We start from the raw sequence: 17,126 nt of genomic DNA on the forward strand, positions 1-17,126 counted from the left end.
CAGGTGGGCGGAGTCAGGGTACAGAAGACTCTAAGGCTGTTGCCCCCCACTGGTGGGTGAAGCCACGTCCTGGGGGGCTAGTGCCGGATACTGGCAGGCAGAGCTGGATCCTGGAGTCTGGCTGCAGGGCCCAGGGGTCCCAGAGCTGGTGTCAGCTCACAGGTGAGGGGGCAGTTCCTGACACAGTTGGGTACAGAGTCTGGGGTGTCCTGAAGCTTGTGTTGGCCTGCTAGTGGGCCGGGCTGGGGCCCAACTGGTCCCAGGGCAGGGTCGGGCCTGCTGTCAGCTGGCTGGGTCCGCAGGCTGTGGGGTTGCGGTTTTCTTGCACGTTATGTCCGCCCCAGGTGGGTGGGGCTGGTCCAGAGCCTCCCCGGGGCGGAGCCTGGCGCGGGGGATTCTGGGACTGTGGGCGGAGCTGAGTTCTGGGCCCTCTTGCGGGCAGGGCTTCGTTCAGAGGCCTCTGTGAGCTTAGGGCGTCTTAGGTCAGCCTGACTGCTGGTGGGTGGGGCTGTGTCCTCGCCCAGTTAGTTGCTTGGCCTGAGGCGTCCCAGCATTGGCCCCAGCAGGCTGTCGGGCGAGGCCAGGTCTTGTCGCTAAGAAGCTGGAGGCCGGCATCAGCCTCCCTCAGTGGAAGGAGCTCCCAAATATGGCTGCTGCCAGGATGAGCCCCAGTCTTCCCGCCTCACCCGGGGACCTTCCAAGACCTGCAGGTAGGTCTGGCCCAGGCTCCTATCAAATGACCGCTTCTGCCCCGTGTCCTGGAGCGCGTGAGATTTTGTGTGGGCCCTTTAAGCCCTTTAGGAGTGAAGCCTCTCTTTCCCCCGGCGCCCTGGGACTCCTGCAATGAAGGCCCGCCCGCCTGCCTTCAAAGCCAAATGCTCTGGGGGCTCGTCTTCCCTGTGTAGGACCCCGGGCTGGGGAGCCCGACGTGGGGCTCAGAGGTCTCACCCCTGTGGGAGAATCTCTGCGGAGTAATTATTCTCCGGTGTGTGGGTCGGCCACCTGGGGGTATGGGATTTGGCTATATCACGAGTCTACCCCTCCTGCCCGGCTCACTGTGGTTCCTTCTTTAGTGGCGGAAGATCTTTTCTGGTAGGTTCTGGTCTTTCTCATCCATGGTTGTTCTGCAGATAGTTGTGATTTTGGTGTGCTCCTGAGGGGAGGTGAGCGCAAGATATTTCTACCCGGCCACCATGGCTGATCTCTCTTACAACGCCTTGATGGTTAATTTTATGTGTTAACTTGATGGGATAACAGTGTCCAGACATTTGGTCAGACATTCTGGGTGTGTCTGTGAGGATGTTTCTGAAATTCCAAAACCGATGATAAGTGCAGTTGCTCTCGCCAGAATAATGATGGTGCCAATAATGCTGCAGAAACTTCGTGTTTTTTACTTTGTTTTCATCAAGGCCCATCTGCCCCTCTTTAGAACATTTGTTAAGGAGAAATGCAGCATATATCCGAAAAAAGGGTATATATCTGAAAAAAACCCCACTAATACGAAAAGATACATGCACCCCTATGTTCATAGCAGCATTATTTGCAATTACCGAGGTTTGAAGCAACCTAAGGGCTCATCAACAGATGAATGGATAGAGGATGTGGTGTATATATACAATGGACTACAGCCATGTAAAAGAATGAAATATTGCCATTTGCAGCAACATGGATGGACCTAGAGATGATCATACTGAATGAAGTAAGTCAGACAGAGAAAGACAAATATTATATGATATCACATATATGTGGAATCTAAAAAATACAACAAATTAGTGAATATAACAAAAAAGAAGCAGAGTCATAGAGAACAAACTGGCAGTTACCAGTGGGGAGAAGAGGGGTAATATAGGCGTGGGGGAGTAAGAGGTACAAACTATTCGGTATAAAATAATCTACAGGGATATACTGTACCATGTGGGAAATACAGCCAATATTTTATAATAATTGTAAATGGAGTATAACCTTTAAAAATTGTGACTCACTATATTGTACATCTGTAACTTATATAATACTATACAGCAACTATATTTCAATAAAAAATAAAATAATACTAAAAAATAAAAAATGTAAGGAAAGCATTACAGGACTTACAAATATGATTAAAACAGTTTTGCCCTTGAAAAGCTTACAAATTAGTGCCAGAGAGAGACTAGAGAAAAAAAGTGTTCTTTGTCAATGTTTTTTTTTGCGGTACGCGGGCCTCTCACTGTTGTGGCCTCTCCCGTTGCGGAGCACAGGCTCCGGACGTGCAGGCTCAGCGGCCATGGCTCACGGGCCTAGCCGTTCTGCGGCATGTGGGATCTTCCCGAACCGGGCCACGAACCCATGTCCCCTGCATCGGCAGGCGGACTCTCAACCACTGCGCCACCAGGGAAGCCCTGTCAATGTTATTTTGATTGGTTCTGTTGAATTCCATGATTTTTAAAAAACATTTCTTTATTTTGGCCATTTTGGCCATTCCTGCCCAACCCCCACCCCCGATTTTGGCTATTCTAAATGATGTTTCTGAAATGTGTTGTTTTCTATTCTATCTTGGCCCTCACATAGACTCTTCCCATGTGAAGGAGGGCACTCTTTGCCCTGTCCTCCTTTAATTTGAGTCATCCTTGAGGTTGCAGCCTAGACACGCCTCCTCCAGGAAGTCTTCTGGGATGCAACAGTTCTTGATCACGTGCCCCTCCTTCCTGTAGAGCCCTGTCCTTCTCTCATCACAATGTGTGATAAGCATCAAATGGCTTGCTTCTAGCTTGACCTGGAGTTCTAAAGATCCCAGCGCTGCATCTTATTCACAGCTGTAACTGGTACAATGCAGCACAAAATAGGCCACACTGTAAATACTGGATAAATGTTGAATAAACACTGCAACACACATCCTTGGATCATCGTGGGGAAAGTATTGGCACCCCTGTTTGATAGATGAGGAGCTTGAGACTCAGAAGGGCAGCGAAAGCTGAAATGAGGCAGAGCTGCATTCAGAATTTATTGAATAGTTTCCTCTGATTCCAAAGTATTGTTTCCACTTTGCTATACCTCCTCCATTTCAGCACCTCGGATTGCTTCTCCCATTCCTTCCCCCAGCTTTCCAGCTCCTGGAAAAGGCTAGAGACAGAGGTAAAGAAACTGGAAAGAGGGCTCTGTAATCTGGGGAGCAGAAGACATCACCTGCTCCAGCAGGAGAGGAGCTGGGAATACTCACATGTGCCAGCATTTCCCATTATTTTTTTCCGGAGGAGAACCTGGCCTCCTTCCCTCATGCTGGGGACTCACAAAATCCGATTTGAAATCTACTCAAGTGTACGCTAACCAGCTTCCTCTTGGCACAGGCTGGGGAGCCTATAATTAGAGCAGACACCATACCAGTTAGCGGGTTTCATTCACATGAACAGAAAGTGTGTTTGCAAAGGGAGATGGCTGGAGAAGCAAACTTGGGAAACTTCTCTGGAGGGCTTGCACCTGCTGAGTGCCAAAAAGATGCCTTTCTAAGTTCAGAGATAGTGGCTGGCTGAATGTGGGTGGGGACACCACTCCAGGAAGGTGATGCCAGGTAGTTCTTAAGCACATCCCAGCTCCAACAGTCAGGTAAGTAACTCAGCTTCTCTGAGCTGTATCCCATCTGTGCGGTTGGGACATCATCACCGACCTCGCAGGGCTGTGTCGCAGGGCAAGGTCTAAATGAGACAGTGTATAAACAAAACCAGAGCAGGTGCTCAGAGATAATAACAATACTTATTATTCTTAAAACCACCACCTCCACCAATAAAATAGCCAGCATTTATTGAGCATGTATTATGTCCCAGACCCTGTTCTAAGACTTTACATGTGTTACCTCAGTTTCACAACATTTGGTAGGCAACGTATTTGAGGAAACTGATACCCAGGGATGTCACGCCACTTGCGCAAAAATCACACAAAATGGGTAGCTTTTTACTAACAATCCAAGGGGCGGGGAGAGCATGGCAGTATAAGACAGTGTATGGGGTCTTATGAAATATACAAACTCATCAGCGCTGGGGTCCACATTTTCCTTATTAGGATCCTGGGGCCCAGAAAGGGGAGAGAGTTTGCAGTAAACTAATTTATTTGGCACATCTAGTATAACCTAGCTGCTTTTACAGGTATTATTTTATTTAATTCTTCTGCCCGGGACATTGCAAGTGTGAAAGGATACACTCAGAGATTGATGTGTCTTGCCCAAGGTCATGCAGAGCTGTGATTAAAACCCTGGACAGTCCAGTCACAAGTGAATTGCTCATTTTGTAATACCACAAGATCACCCGAGCCCGTCAGGACTCTTTTGGATGCAGGGGCTAACTTAAGGGAAAAAGGAAATTTGTTGGATCATCAAATTGAAAACTTTTGAAGGAGGCCTTCAGGCATGGCTGAATCCAGGTGCCTGAATAAAGCACGCAGGCATTTATCTTTCAACCTCTCTTCCCTCTGTGACAGCTTCATCCTCAAGAAGTCCCTCTCCTCTTTGTAGTGAGATCTCCATTGGCTTTTTGGTATCAGGCATTGGCTGCTTTCCTCCCACCTCCCACCATTGGCTTCATTATCTCACCCCAAGTTAGAAGACGAGGTAAGGTGGTCCCCATGGGTCAGCCTCTTGGAACCCAGAGCAGAGCAGGGAAGGAAGGAGAATGGGCTTGGGATAGAGGTCGAAAGGAAAATAACCAACACTCCCTCCCACTTCCCACCTCTAGGCTCCAGTCTTGGTTCCTTCTTAGGTGCTGTAGATTTTCTGCCAAAACAGGAGATTGTCCTGAAGCTCAGTTTTCATCCTAGGGATTGGATGCTCTTTACACTCCCAGGCATTGGCTGGGCCTCCTCCCAGTGGGCCAGTCAGGAGGAAGCATGAAAACACTCTCCCTCTGGCTTGGGCTCTCTCTCTCTGTCAAGACCCAAGGCCGTACCTCTGGATGCCTGACTTTGGATTTCTCCCTCCCCTAGCAGCCCACTCACCTCTTGCCCAAGTCCACCCAACTCCAGTAACTTCCTTGGGCTCCATTTCTTTCTCGCTTGTACCCTGGCACTTAGCTCTTATTCTGTCCAACCACATCTGTTCTTACCCCTCCCTCATCCCATCCCCCAGGCGTTGGCCCATTGAGGCCCTCTCTCTGGCTCCCACCTCTTTCCAGATGTGGCATCAGGGAACCAACCCTCCTCATTCCTTCTCTGCTTCTTTGGCTCTTGTCCAGCTGGGGATGATTCATCTGCTGTGTGATCAAGGGTCAGTTACCTTCTGCGGGCCTCAGTCTTCTCAGCTGCAGAAATGGGAGTGATCCTTTCTGATCAGTTGGCTGCAGTGGAAGCCTGAGTTTGGCGATTGTATTTACAGTAACATGAGCACAATATGTGAGGAATTACTAGGAGGCTCTGGGCTGCCACGAGGCCGGATTTGTACTGATATTGCCCCATTACGAGGTGTCATGTTGCATTTGCAGGAGGTGGCTGTATGGAATTCCACTCTCTTGCACCATATGAAATATTCACCCGCCTCCCCTGGAAGGGATGAGAGCTTCCTCCCTGGTTCCTGGCTGCTCCTTTGTGGAGGGAGCCAAGCCCCAGGCTGTCACTAATACAGGATGACACCAGGACCCAAAGCAGAGCCTTGGGCATCTGGGACAGAGGGGTGAGGCTGGCGGGTGTTGCAGAATGGAGGGAGGGAACGTGATGTCTGTAGCGGCCCAGGGTCCATCAGACTCATTACTCACCTGTTCCCCATAGGCAAGGACACATGGGTTTGGAAGGAGTTACAGGTTGAATTGTGTGTCCCCATCCCAAATCCCTATGTGGAAGACTTAACCCCCAGTATCTTAGACTGTGACATTATTTAGAAATAGGGTCGTTGTAGATGTGAGTAGTCAAGTTGAGTTCATACTGGAGTAGGGTGGACTCCTAGTCCAATATGTCTGATGTCCTTATAAAAGGGAGAGCTTTGGAGACACACAAATAGGGAGAACTCCATATGAAGACTGGAGTTATGCTGCCACAAGCCAAGGAACTGCCAGAAGCTGGGAGAGGAGCCTGGAAGGGACCCTTCCCTAAGGTCTTCAGAGAGAGCCTGGTCCTGCTGACGTCTTGATTTTGGACTTCTGGCCTCAGAACTGTGAGACAATAAATTTCTGTTGTTCTAAGCTGCCCTATTTGTGGTGCTTTGTTACAGCAGCCTAGGAAAATAAGACAGAAGGGAGTTCATAGATCCCCAGGGGGCCAAGGAGGTGCTACATGGTCAGGACATAGAGGATGAACTCTGGAGTCAGCCAGAATTGACTTTGAAAGTGAGAGTTGAAGTTTTAGGAGAGAATTTGGTGTTGAGAGTCAGAAATCAGGGCTCTGGAGATAGAATGTGGACATCCTTACTTCCTTACTGGGTGACTGGGTGACTCATCTAACTTCTCTTGGCCTCAGTTTTCTCATTTGTAAAACAGGGACGAAGTACTGTTGTCTTCGTAGTATTGTTGGGAGATTAAATGGTATAACACCTGGGAAACAATTAGCATCTGAAATGTTAGCTTTCCTCGTTGCTCGCTGAGTGACCTTAGGCAAGTCACTTTGTTTGTATAGGCCTCAGTTCTCTCATCTGTAAAAGGGGGCTAATAATTCTGACCTCACATTTTTGTTAAAAGCATAAGGAAGGTATACAAACATTTGTCCCGATAACTGACAGTAGGAGATAAATAATTGTTTAGCTTTATTCTTTCTATTTAAGTTTCCCACCCATGTAGTTGCTCAGCTTCTGCTTGAATACCTCTAATGATGGGCAGCTCATTACCTTTTACAGTGTTCAATTCTATAGAGAATAGAAGCCTCACACACAGAATCCTGTTTCAAGGGACTTTCTAAGGTCCCATACATGTGTTATTCTTACTCTTCAAAATGAGGGACCTGAGGTCCAGGGACCAAACAGAAAGATTAGAAACAAGGTCTCCCAAAAGGGAACCCTCCTACACTGTTGGTGGGAAGGTAAATTGGTGCAGCCACTATGAAGAACAGTGTGGAGTGTCCTCAAAAAACTAAAAATAGAGTTGCCATATGATCCAGCAATCCCACTCCTGGGCATATATCCAGACAAAACTATAATTCAGAAAGATTATATGCACCCCTATGCAGCACTGTTTACAATAGCCAAGACATAGAAACAACCTAAATGTCCAACAACAGGTGAATGGATAAAGAAGATATGGTATATATATACAGTGGAATACTACTCAGCCATAAAAAAGAATGAAATAAGGCCATTTGCAGCAACGTGGATGGACCTAGAGATGATCATACTAAGCGAAGTAAGTCACAAAGAGAAAGACAAATACCATATGACATCACTTATATGTGGAATCTAAAATATGACACAAATGAACTTATCTATGAAACAGAAACAGACTCACAGACATAGAGAACAGACTTGTGGTTGCCAAGGGGGTGGGGGTGGGGGAGGGTTGAATTGGGAGTTTGGGATTAGCAGATTCAAACTAGTATATATAGGATGGATAAACAACAAGGTCCCACTGTATAGCACAGGGAACTATATTCAATACCCTCCTGTGATAAACCATAATGGAAAAGAATATGAAAAAGAATGTGTGTGTGTGTGTGTATGTGTATGTGTATGTGTGTGTGTATATATATATGCGTGTGTGTGTGTATATATATGTGTATATATATATATGTACATATATATATATAAAACTGAATCACTTTGCTGTATAGCAGAAATTAACACAACATTGTAAATCAACTATACTTCAATAAAAATAAATTTTAAAAAAAGAAGTAAGGTCTCCCAGCTCCTTCTAGGCCCTCCATGTTCCGGCCTGCACACAGACCAGCTATCTCTCTACACACTTCCTCTTGAAGCTCTGTGAGTGTGAAAAGGGTGAAGGGGGAGGGTGTGTGAAAATGTGGGGATGTGGCCCCCTGCAGTAGCCCCCTCTTCCTGCCTCTCTCTTCTTCCGCATTTGCCTCTTCCCCGCTATGGCCTAAAATGTGAATTAGCTCACACCCTTTCCTGCTTCTGACTTTCAGTGGGTCAGTCCCCACCCCTGCGTATGAGCCTCCCTTACTGTACCTGTTCATTTCCACCATCACACATGGCACCAGTTGCATGAATATATTTATTCTGTGCTTGTTTGATGAATGCCTCGCATTCTCAGCAGACCCAAAACTCCAGGGAAGCAAAACTCATGTTTTTTTTTGTTTACAGGTGGCCCCTTGGCACCTGGTAGGACCTCAGTAACTGTCTTTTGAATGGTTGAATTGCATGCGTTTGAGTTTGGGTCTGGGGTGTGCGTGAGGTGGGTGGGACGTGATTGTCTTTCCCAGGGGACTGACATGTATCAGATTTGTAACTCTGAGATGACAAACTGGTGAGTGACCAGAACTGTGTTTTAAAAGAAACAAGTGACTAAACTGTGTGTGTTAAATCTGGCAAGGAGTAGACTTGGGGAATGTGAGCCATGTCACTGCCCCCACTGAAGACAAGACTCTTCCTGTTCACCATGATGTCTCCAGAATCTAGTCCAGTCTCTGACACAGAATCTAACCTTGAGTGAGTATGTGCTCGGTGGACGTCTAAAGAGAGAATACAGGGACACAGACCTTGCCTCAGTCAAGGAAAATTCTTTGTCATGTTTGGACCTGGCGCATGCTTGGAGGATAGTGAGTGGCCTTCACCTGGGGTCTTCATGTCCCTTTCAGCTCTGACACTTAATGCTCTAAGAAACCTTTCCCTGGCTGGGCAGACATGGACAGAAGACAGAGTAGCTTTCCTTCTTGCAGGGAGCACTGGGTGGGAGGGGTGGAAACAGACCAGTGCTTCCCTCCTCGACCAGAGTCTGGTCCTGTTTGTCTTAGCCCTGGGCCTGGAAGCAACACTACACTCCCTGAGAAGGGACCTCCTCCCTTCTTCTCCCTCTGTAGGTCCTCAGGCATGAATCCTGAGCAAGGCTTGTTACCTCTCTGCTTGTTTAATGATTTCCCCAGGTCTCACAATGCTTATTATCAAAGTCACAGCAAACAGTCATGGCCTCCTAATTAAAAGCCAGCCTTCATTCGGTCCCTGTGCTTGGGACTGCAGCTTGGCATAACCTGTATCCAAGAAGAAAAACTAGTTGGCAGAGGCCAGAGTGAGAACGTGTTACCCAGGAAGTCAGGACAGAGCCAGTTCAGAGGGGCTGAGGGAGCCTGGACGTTCTCTCCCTGAGGTCAGTGGGGCTCATCAGGGTAGGTTGTATGTTCAAAATGACCCTCGTCGGGCTTCCCTGGTGGTGCAGTGGTTGAGAGTCCGCCTGCCGATGCAGGGGGCGCAGGTTCGTGTCCCGGTCCTGGAGGATCCCACATGCCGCGGAGCGGCTGCGCCCGTGGGCCATGGCCGCTGAGCCTGCGCGTCCGGAGCCTGGGCTCCGCAACGGGAGAGGCCACAAGGGTGAGAGGCCCGCGTACCGCAAAAAAAAAAAAGAAAAAAAGAAAAGAAAAAAAAATGACCCTCGTGTAGAAGCCCAGTATGGTGAAAATAATTCGGACTGAGACAGCTAGGGTTTAGAGTGCCAGCTCCTCTAGGTGACCTTGAACAAGTCACTTCATCTCTTGGGCTTTAGTTTTCTTATCTGTAAATTGGGGATTACAACAGTGTTCACCTCTTAGGGTTGCTGTGAGAAGTGAGTAAAATAGTGAACACAGAAAGCTCTGGATGGTCAGCATTTTGCCTTGTGGGAGCCAAAGATGTATTTCTTATGCTGAGGAACTTACATTCTTCCATTTCTGCTGCTTGACGCAGTAGTTGCCTAATAGTGGAGAAGTGCTTTTTTGGCCATTTTAAGTGAGAAATGTGGTCATTTCTTTCACTCCTGGAAAAAAATTGGCATGAGGAATTTCAGAATGTCAGCCGAGGGATGGATGACCTCAAATCCATTTAGCTTGACTCGCTGACTTTGAAGTTGTAATACCTGAGAGCCAGAGAGGGAAAGATGCTTGTCCCTGGTAACACAGCGTGTGCATGCAGAACCAAGATTAGACTCAGCAGTCTGATTTGCCCTCGTATGCTTTCTAGGAGGTGATAGCAGTATGGTAGTTGGTCATAGTCCAAACCCTATTGACGAGACTAGAAGCAGCCTTCCTTAGTCACTAAAGCTGGGATCCTGGACATTCTCTTCAACCCAAGGCCTGTGCAGGGCCAAGTCTCAGCATGGGAATTTGAACATAACAAAACCACAGACTGACAGCCTTGTACTCACAAACACAGTGTTGGGGGAGATGAAGGGGAAGAAAGTGCTCTCTTGACTTTCCAAAGGAAAACAATTTTCTTTCTTGGTAACAGCAGTTACTTGAAAACCATGTCAAAACAGTCGTTTTTCTCCAATACTGTCTCTCTCTGTCTCTTTCTTCCTCTCTCTCCCTCCCTGCCCTCCCTCCGTTCTTTCTTACTACTGTTCAAGTGGCCAAAGAAACTGCAGGGTGATGGAGAGAGCAGAGATCTCACTTAAGGACCTTGGACAGAGATGCAAACCCCACCCCCCCCACCCCGCCCCCCACTCCGGGCCCAGCTGAGCTCTAGTGGAAAGAAGGGCAGCAGCCAATTAATGCCCGAGTTCCGAGTCTGATGAGCTTAGCTCCTCACATGGGTATTTCATTGCGTTTTGGTTCCATTTCCTTATAAAGTGATGAGTGCTTTATTGATGGACATTTTTTTTTTTTGATTTGTGAGAAGCTCGGAGGGCCCCCATCTCTCAGGAACACCCTAAAAAGGTTGTCTTCACTAAGTGAGAGTTGCTGCTCGTTCTAATTATGGTCCTCTCCAATTCCAAACCTCTTTGCATAATAAATAGATACTGAGACTTGGAAAAACAAAGGCTGCACCTTTAAGCCATAGACTAGAGTTCATTGGCAACTTTGGGGCCACTTAGCTCCATGACTGTTTGGACAACAGTGTCTGTACCTAAAACACCCAATTAATGGTCCTATTTCCACTGTCTGATTGCTGAACAGACTGGGGGAGAGGTCACTGGATTCCCACTCAGAGAGTTAAGTAAGACACCTTTGTTGTAGGTTCTCCTCAGCACTCTCTGTTTAATTACAGAAACGATTGAACAAATTAATGTATCAATTTAGCAGAAGGGTCATTGTGTGAATGCAAAGCCCCTCCCAGGCCAGGAGAACAAGGATTTAACTTCCACTTCTGTCCCCAACCAAACTTGATTTATTTTAATCGCACATTTGTGACCTATTTGGAGTTCATGTCTCTGTTATTCATTTCTTTAGAAGTCCTGTCTTGTGGGTGTGATAGGCAACAACCCAAGTTGTATCTGCCCCCTTGAGACTCTCAGACCGTCAAGGGCAAGGAACAGACCTCACTTGCCTATAGAGTGCCAGACACAGTGAGTGTTCATTGAATGTATGATGACTGACTGACTGAGGGACTGACTGAATGTTAAAAGGGAAATTGAATTTAAGCTCAATGAGTGCAGGGATCTTTTATTTTTCTTTTCTTGCTGAAAACCCAGCATCTAGAACAATGATTGCTACAGAGTAGGTGATTACTGTTTATTATACTGTGTGAATGTGGGAATAAATGAATATGAGAACAAGGGCTCCCTTTCCTTGCTAATTGTGTGAGTAGAGAAAGGAATTCATCCCTTTTTATGGCTGAAGCAGTGGAGGCTCTGATGAAATGATTTATGGGAAGCGGCTTGGTGAAGTATAAAATGATATACACATGTGTATTGGTTACCCATTGACACACCAGTGCTGGGAAAGGTACATGAAAAAGTGCTCAACATCACTAATGACCAGGAAGATGCAAATCAAAACTACAATGAGATATTTCCTTACAGCTGTTAGGATGACTATCATCAAAAAGACAAGAGATAAATTACGGTGAGGATGTGGAGAAAAGGGAGCTCTTGTGCATTGTTGGTGGGAATGTAAATCGGCATAGCCACTACGGAAAACAGTATGGAACAATTAAAAATAGAACTACCATATGATCCAGCAATCCCACTTCTGGGTGTATATCCAAAGGAAATTAAAAAGGATTTTGAAGAGATATCTGCACTCCCATGTTGATTGCAGCATTATTCACAGTAGCCAAGACATGGAAACAACGTTAAGTGTCCATTAATGGATTAATGGACAAAGAAGAGGTGGCATATATACATATACACACACAATGGAATATTATTCAGCCATGAGAAAGAATGAAATCCTGCCATTTGTGACAACATGGATGAACCTTGAGGGCATTATGCTAAGTGAAATAAGTCAGACAGAAAGACAAATACTGCATGACATCACTTACATGTGGAATCTAAAAACGCCAAACACATAGAAATAGAGAGTAGAGTGGTTGGGGGGTGGGGGAAATGGGTAGATGTTGGTCAAAGATGATAAACTTCTAGTTATAAAAAGAGTAAGTTTTGGGGATCTAATGTACAGCATGGTGATTATAGTTAATAATTCTATATTATATACCTGAAAGCTACTAAGAGAATAGATCTTAAATGTTCTCACCACAAAACACAAATGGCACTTATGTGACATAATCATTTGGCAATATATAAGTATTTCAAATCAACACATTGGACACCTTAAACTTGCACAATGTTATATGTCATTTATATCTCAATAAACCTGGAAAAAATTATCCTGTGAAACAACCATAAACCTCAGTGGTAGACAGCAATCATGTTTATGGCTCAGGCAGGCTGGGCTAGGCTGGGTTGTCCTTCTGGTCTTGCCTGGGCTTGCTCATGGGCTGGTTGTGGGCTGTCGGGATGGCCCCTGCTCAGATGCCTGGGATGATTCAGCTCTGCCCCATCCTCCAGCAGCCTAGCTCAGCCACGTTCCCATTTGCTAAATTCCCATTGGTCAGAGCAAGTCACGTGGTGGACCTCAGAATCAGAGTGGGTGGGCACTACTAAATCACATGGCAAAGGGCATGGAGGCAGTGGTCATTTTTGCAACCTACCACAAAATAGCAGATTTGAGGTTTTTTTCCTCCTCTGTGCAGACCTGGCACATGGTAGATAATCAAGTATTCACCTGAAGCAACCAATGTGGTGGAGGGTCTCAGAGGGGCGAGGTGCCTGGCATAGAGCTGGGTACATAGGCCTGTGGATTGGCTGCCTTTCAGTCAGGTGACCACCCTTGGTACGATCAGCTCTGGCTGGGGAGATGGGGGCTGGTATGTGATATAAAATGTGTCTGCCTAAAGTCTTAAGTTCTCAGTCCCAGGACTGTGGCAGTTTTTCCCTGCCTGAGCCAAAAAGAATCTCAGAATCTGGGATGAGGTAAAGGGGGATTAGTTTTCCTTTCCTCGCCTGTTGTAATAGCAGCTGTGGAGGAACTGTTAGTTGGTCATATCTGAGAGGATGGGTGTTTGGGGTCAAGTGGCCTCAACACTGGGGTGGGAGAGGGATGCAGGGTCTGGGAGATAGTACGGTCTGGGCAAAGGTTATCCAGGCCATCTCCTTGAACTCCCCATCTAAGCTGTGGACTTTTAAAATTGCATCTTATTTATCCCTGTCTCCAGCATCCAGTGGGACATCTGAAGCAGCAATTCTCAGTAAATGCATGATTGAATTTAAGAATCAACATGATTGTCTGCTCTGGGGAGGGTCATATTTTCCCATAGGGGAAATCTGAGAACAAAAACGGGGTGGTCAGAGGCGGGTGGACCCTGCAGGAGGATTGTGCTGTTGGCACTGTGCCTACACTTCTCACCAGGGAAGGCGGGTCCTTAGTTACTGGTTATGGAGAAATGTTACCCAGTGTCAGCACTGTTCAGCCTGCCTTCCTTTTTCTTGAGGACTGCAGAGACAACCCCCACCCCCACCCCGCAGCTGAGAAATGCCTCACAGGCCAGTCACCACCCTTTTTAAGCAATTGGGCAAAACAAGAAACTTTGGATGACTTTTGGAGGCAGGAACTGCTCATTCTTCTGTCTCTGGATGAGGGATAAACAGTTTAAGAGATTGAGTTTCTTCAATGTCAAACAGGTCTGAGTTCAAATCCAGGATCTACCATTTGCTCTACTTGTAACCTTGGGCAGGGAATGTCCCTTCTCTGAGCCTCAGTTTCCTCATCTGTAAATGGGTATGATAGTAGCAGAGCCCCATTCTTATAAAGATTCAGTAAGTTATTCTAGGACAAGTGCTTAGTCCTGATCTCGTCAAATACTTATTGAGGGCTAGCTAGGTGCCAGGACTTGAGGGATATATTGGAGACAAAAACAGACATGTACCTACCTCTGTTGTTCGTAGGAGGGTGGTGGTAACCGTCGAGTTAGACACCACACAGAGAAATGTGAAATTGCAGTTGTGATCACTGCAGTGAGTGGAGGTGCATGGATCTCTGAGAGTCTCCAGTGAGGAGTTCGACCATGGAGGTCAGAGAAAGCTTGCCTGAAGTAGTGACTCTTGGACCAAAATCTGAAGAAGCAACACCTAGAAAGCATTCGATATATGTATCATTCCTCACCTTCAGAGGTCAGTTTAGGAGCAGGAGAGGGCAGGATTTAGCCTTTGAGCACCAGCTATGTCCCAGACAATTTGCACTTTATTATCTCATGTAATTCTCCAGCAATCTCCCGGGAAGTAGGTAGGATTGTTGTTCTAACACGCTGAGTCTCGGAGATGTGAAGTCCTCGTTCAGAGGAAGGGACAAAATAGAGGTTAAAATCCAGGCCTTTCAGACTCCAAAGTTCTTTCCCCTGTACACACAGCAGTGTGGTTCATATCTTCATGGTGTGATTGATGCCTAGGAGTCCCTGCAATGCGATCTGCACAACCCTTGTCTTCCCAAAGGTTCACTATGCCTGGAATACCACCATTAGCATGGTAGCCCTTACAGTCCTCTTCTGGGTAGAATCTTTTCCCCCTTATTTATAGTGGCCAACAAAATAGGTCAACTCCTCATGAGGGGAGACAGATTTAAGATGCTGATCAACAGAGAGATTTGGGAGCAGGTACAATGAAAGGTAAGATGAAGAAGATACCTAGACTTCTCTACCTCCCCACAACCCTGTAATGTTAGAGAGGGTCAAAATCTTAGTATCCACTCATTTAATGACTGAGAAACCTGAGGCTCAGAGAGGGTTAGGTATTTGCCCAAAGGCACACAGTATGTGACTTACGGCATAGGGACTTGTACAAGGGTTTCTTAACTGCTCTTGTGCTTTCTTTTTCTCTGTACCACATTCCCTCTAGTTTTACGGGGGGACCTTAAAATCACCTCCTAAAGGAAGGCAGCAGATTTATGGGTTAATAAACATTTACAACGAGCTGCTGAAAAAACAGACTCAGGTAGACAGGAATTATTCATTCAAATTAACTATAAATTAAGATCAACCTAATTTAGGCCTATTAAAATGGAAAGCATATTATCTTTCATTCAAAGGAATTTGTATTTGATGCAAATAGAACAAGTTCCTAAACTTTAGAAATGTTCTTGGATTTTTCATCTGCGTAGTTAACCAATGGAGAATGGACCCCCAATTTAAAAACAGGGGAACATAAGGAACAATAATCAGTTATGTAAATAATGTGGCATTCTTGTTTATACTTAGTTCAAGAATAAAATAAAATTCATGCATGTCACAGGACTAATTTTCGTATGCAAATGAACAATCAAAATTATAAACGGTAATAATGCAGTTTGGGAGATGTGACATTCTCAATTTATTAGCAGAGGTGCCAGTTACAGCTGATGATGGCTGACGTTGGGAGATTTCAAAGGTGCCCAGACCTGGAAAATTCTCACCCATCAAGAGGAGAAAATCTGGGCTTCCCTGGTGACGCAGTGGTTGAGAGTCCGCCTGCCGATTCAGGGGACGCGGGTTCATGCTCTGGTCCAGGAAGATCCCACATGCTGCGGAGCGGCTGGGCCCGTGAGCCATGCCACTGAGCCTGCGCGTCCGGAGCCTGTGCTCCGCAACAGGAGAGGCCACAACAGTGAGAGGCCCACGTACCGCAAAAAAAAAAAAAAAAAAAAAAAAGAGGAGAAAATCTAACTAAAATATTTTCACCCGTTTTATGTTGCTGATGGCCCCAAAGTGCGCCCAGGGCTCCCCCAAGCTTGGAAAGACAGATGGCCACACCAGGGAGAGAGGACTCCAAGAGAATCTTTGAAAAGATTGCTCTGGAATCTGGCTGGTGGAAGGAGCCAAGAGAGGGCATTCTAACCTGGGCTCTGGACCTCAACTCTGTGTGTGACCTTGGACTAGCCACCTGCCCTTGCTAGGTCTCATTTTCCTCTTTTAAGATGGAGGCTTTGTGAAAGAGGAGGTGGAGGTTTTGCAATCAAACAGATTTGTGTTGGAACTTTGGTTCTACCACTTGCTAACTGCAGGGCTTTTCTTCCTTACCTATCTGTGCTTATGTTTCCTCATGTGTCAAATGGCAATAATAATAGTGTTCCTTGTCTGTAAGCAGTGCTGAATTAGCTCAGAGAAGGACTACGTACATGTTTGGAGGAAAGTATAATACCAGGGGAAGAAAAAGAATGAGATAATCAGCAGGTTTAGAAAAAAACGTACGTAAATTTTGGCATTTGTGAGAGCTTTGTGTTGTTCTGAAAAATAACTTGAAAGTATACCATGTCACCATGAAAATGTGCATCATGTTACTTGAGATTTACCTATTCATCCATCCATCATCCATCCATCTAAATATTAGGAACATTTAGGTTAAATGTATACCATATGATGGGTGGAAACTCCAGTTCCATTTAACAGGTGGCACTCCAGATTTGGGATGGGAATTAATGATTATTGAGCACCTACTCTGTGCTGGGCTCTATCTAGAAGCTTTAGTTACATTATCTCATTTAGTCCTAACACAGCCCTAAGAGCTGTAGATGATAATACGTAAAATGATAATAGCTCTCATTTACTGAGTGTTGCTCTGCACTAGGCACTGTGATTAGCCCTTTATGTGAATTATCTCCATTAATGTCCTCAACAGTTTTGGAAAGGAGTTGCTCTTACTTCCCAGATTCAGAGAGGTTAAGTGACCTGCACTAGACAGTCGTGGGAGGAGGAAAACAAGTGCCTTAGTGCCTTCTCCCAGAACTGTCTCTGCTCCTGACCACAGTGGGCATCCCCTCCTGAGCACCCTGACAGGTCAGCCTGTGCTCAG

This window comes from Grampus griseus, assembly GCF_964374135.1.
Source record: "Grampus griseus genome assembly, chromosome: 12".
Lineage (NCBI taxonomy): Eukaryota > Metazoa > Chordata > Mammalia > Artiodactyla > Delphinidae > Grampus > Grampus griseus.